Source organism: Panthera tigris, chromosome D4 (assembly GCF_018350195.1).
Source record: "Panthera tigris isolate Pti1 chromosome D4, P.tigris_Pti1_mat1.1, whole genome shotgun sequence".
In the NCBI taxonomy this organism is placed as follows: Eukaryota; Metazoa; Chordata; class Mammalia; order Carnivora; family Felidae; genus Panthera; species Panthera tigris.
The window spans coordinates 49,450,402-49,454,604 of record NC_056672.1 but is presented as its reverse complement, the minus strand read 5'-3'; the positions used below and the strand labels follow the sequence as shown (position 1 = coordinate 49,454,604).

At 40.5% G+C, this 4,203-nt stretch overlaps 1 pseudogene; it reads right to left on the bottom strand.

Moving 5' to 3' along the window:
• Positions 1 to 1,652: 1,652 nt before the first annotated feature.
• Positions 1,653 to 1,746, bottom strand: LOC122233314 (annotated as a pseudogene).
• Between the last annotated feature and the right edge of the window lie 2,457 nt (positions 1,747 to 4,203).

Below are 4,203 nucleotides of genomic sequence, written 5' to 3'. Positions count from 1 at the left end.
TGATTCACATTTTAATCCTGGCTCTGATACTATTTCATAAGTCACCCAGCTTATTTTGGGGGTCTCATCTAAGAGGTTAGAGAGACTGATTTCAAAGGTTCCCTTTTGACGGTCTAGTCCTGTGAGACTGGACATTATCTCATCTTGCCCATATTAACAGCTTGCATAGAGTACACAAATTATGAGGATGGTGTTGATATTGTTGTACCTAATTATTCCTTACTCAAAAGTGGTGTCCTGGTATGGTTTGTAAATTGTGACCACATAGATATGCAGCTGGTGCCAGTGGCAGAAAACATGGCCCCGTGACTGAAAGAAGAATGATTTTGAAAATCAAAGATGTCAAGAAATGAATATCTCTGAATAAGAGAAGTTTCTGGCAAGATTTTAATTGGTGTGGGTTTTATGTTTGTCAGCTTGTGGCAAAGAAATATTTTATTGAACTAACATGTGTCGAGCTCTGTTGTAGCATCTAGTACAGTTCACTGAACACTGTAGTTTCCCTCTTTGTAGTGCCTTTTCTGCATAAGGATTCCCCACCTGACTGACATCAGGCTCTGCCCCGTGACTTGTCCCAGCCAATAAAATGTGACGAGGAATTAGATGCCACCTCTGCATGGAAGTTTTAAGAGAGGCAGTGAATAATGACTGTGTTCCCTTTCTCTCTACCACGGGATCAACAATGTGCCAAGGTGTGGGGCATCCATCAGCTTGGGACTCAGCATGAAATCACTGTGGAGCTGTCCTGTGATTATTTTAGTGTGATCAAGGACTAATCTTCTGTCATTGTAATCTATTAAGATTTCTTTTTCAGTTGCATTATAATCCAGTCTACCCTTGCTACTGGTGCTTACTACTGAAATATAAAGTGGTGAGCAAGGCAAATCTAACCTTGGGTCCTTTATGGATATTTCAGTCAAGCAAAATGTTATAGTAATGTATGATGTATATTACTGTAGAGGAAGTATGCATTGTATGCAGGACCTTGGGGTCAGGGAAGGCCATCTTGATAATATGCACTTAAGCTGACAGTTTATAAATGCATAGCAATAAAACTGGCCAAAGGCCAGGAAGAGGAAGAGGGTGTTGCAAACAGAAAGAATGTCACAGGTCATGGCATAAAGGCTAGAAAGCTCATGGGAGTTGGGAAACTCAGTGTTGAATACAGCTGTAAGACAGTGAGGAGGGAACTGAGAATGAACGTGGCCCGTGAGATAACATCAATAATAATAATAGTGAGCATTTATTAACTTTGTGCTAAGTGCCTTACATACATTTTCCTCATGATTATTATCACCATTTTATACAAGAGGAAATTGAGCCAGAAAGAAGTTTAATAACTTGCCAGTAGCCACACAGCAGGAATGTGATTTTATCTGAAGGGCAATACGAAATCACTGAATGGTGTTACACAGGGGAGTCTCATGATCAGATTCACATTTTAGAAAGAGTCTCTGGGTGCAGTAGGTTCCCAACTCAAAATCCCCCTCTTGTGAGGACGTGTGGACCTCAATTTCTCTGCTCTTATCAGTGTGACTCCATTGACTAAAGGAGTCAGCAGGAGGGAAGATGATTGCCAAGGCACCACAGAAAAGGTCACCTTAAAACTGCTTCTTAAAAAAATTAATAAACTTTATTATTTTTTAATTGAGAAAAATATGGAATGGGTCATGAATTTGCACAGGGACCATGCTAAGCTTCTCTATGTTATTCCAGTTTTAGTATATGTGCTGGCGAAGAGAGCACAGAAAAGGAGATGTTTGGAAGGAATAAGGTTGGTATATGCAGGAAAGAATATATTGTGGGTCTCCAGAGCATTAGGATTTGGGTAATAGTTTTAATAACAATATAAAGACAATAAACGGATCCCCAAATGAGCTCTTGTACCTAGTTCAAATAATGGATATGATATTACATCAATATTTTGAGCATTTCAATTTACTTTTGAACATAAAACAGACAATTTAGTGGGTAGATTAAAGGCAAAGTCAAAAATCTTTAAAGCAGATTTTGTTAAGGACCCATGTATCCTTCCCTACCTGTTTACTGAGGTTGGATAATAGTGATCACAATTTGCATTTCTCTTTGTCATAAATAGAGAGACATGTAGACCGAGGGGGGAAAGGGTCCTTCCTAAATGACAGTGACATCTCTGACAGGTGTTTTCTGTGAGTTGTTTTGTATCCATAAGAAGCCTCTGGAGACCTGGGCCTGACTGAAGAGGTCCTCAAGTCAAGATGCCAGGGTCTGTGATTTATATGAATGTTATTCAGGTCTTTGTAGGATCCCTTCTGTTTCAACGGAATTCAAAGGAAGAACAGTAGGTAATTTCGACATTTACCGTTTTGCTCCCTTTAACCTTCTCTATACCCTTTCCCCAGAACCCTGACTCTTTCTCATTCCTTTTCTTTCTTTTCTTTCTTCTTCCCCTTCCCCACCGATTCCCTTGACTAGTCTTTTTCCTCTTTTAAAATGGCCTCTGCAGAAAATAACATGCTAGAAATGAGCTGACTGCCAATATACATAGGAAGATTTATTGCAGCAGAGAAAGGATGTTATGAGACATCTCATATATTAATCTTTCCGTTTTGGTCTATAAAGACCCGAGTTTGGCTACTTTCACTTATATGCTTTTAAGGAGATAAAGTTAGGTCAGAACAGGAGATTTTGGGCGGGGGGTGGGGGGGCGTGATAGAGATTTACAGCTCAAGTGTCCAGGAATACGGGTCGGCTCTGCAATTGTGGCTTCTCTTTAACAGCCACAGGCACCGAGTCTTTCCAGGTACCATTTCCAGGGGCCAGCTTGGCAGAGGATTTTTAATGCCACTCTTTGCAAACAAACTGCCCGGCCAGGGAAATTGTCAGAAAAGATCAGTGCAGGTTTAGGGATGGTTTTTTGAAGTTTTCCTGAAATAACCAATAATGAGTTGCAGGCTTTGATAGCTCTTTTTATAGATCTTGCAGCAGCTGGATCAAAATCTAATGAAGATGTTTGCATCTGACAATGGCAGGCCTGCACATTTCTATCTTATTTCTTGAGTGCGCAAATGCATTTCATTTGGGAACATGAAAGGCATATTTAGTGACAACTGATGGTTCTTTGTTTTTTAATTCCCAATAATGTCTTCAGTAAGTGCTTTTGTTAACATTTTTGCATTATACAATAGGTGACACAGGAAGATAATCGGTGTGCTGAAAGCAATTAAAGAGTTTATATCCAACTTGTTCTGCCTATTAAATGGATCCATTCGGCATAGAAGCACATTAGCATCTTTACAGTGGAATGATTGTGGAAATAGGTTATTCACGGGGCTTGTGCATCTTCCTCCTGCTGCAATAAGACATATCTTCAAGATTGGAGAAGAGGAATGAGCCATTTTTCTCCCCTTGGAACTGTAAACAGAAGGAAAACTATTAATAGATGCTGTAGCTAATCCCAAGAAGCTGCAACCGAGAGATTAAATAATGTCGTGAAGAGAGAAAGCCGGAATGCAGGGAGGGGAGGGAGGGAGGAGGAGGAGGGAGGCGGGTTCCCTGATTACTGTGCTGCATTAGACAAGGACAGACTGAAGGACTCCAGCTGATCATGGGGTTGACTGGGGACTCCTGTTTTCAGCAAAGTAAATATCTCTTCCCCTATTGCTTGAGAGCTGTTCCAATGGGAAGATTTATGTTTTTTTTTTATTTTTTTTATTTTTTAAGTAGTAGTCAAGATGATTTTAAGTAGGATTTGGATGCCATGGAGATGCAGCTGAGCTAAAGGGGCAGATGGATGTTTTGAGCAAAAACTTGTGCTTTGTGTTTAAAAAGCCCCATGGAAGTAGGAGGTCTTTGGGTAAGTTCACCATTTGAGCCTGGAACCCTGTTTATAATGCCACAGAGAATGTATTCTAACAAGAGGGATTGGAATGTAATTAAATCTTGTGCCTGGCATATTCAAAATGATTAAATGTCCCCGGGTTTTCTTCCTATGAATACTCTTGGACTTTTGCTCCTCATCTCTTCAATGTATGCATGCTCACCGGGAGGCGTGGTGAGTCAGCGGCTGTGCTGAGAATCAGCACTTCTTCGTATCTTCACACACACTGTGAGGTTGGCATTACTGATACGGTTTGGTACTACTCAAAGTGTGGTCCGTGGACATCCTCCTTATCACCATGACGTGGAAACTTATCAGACATGCAAATTCTCTGACACTGCACT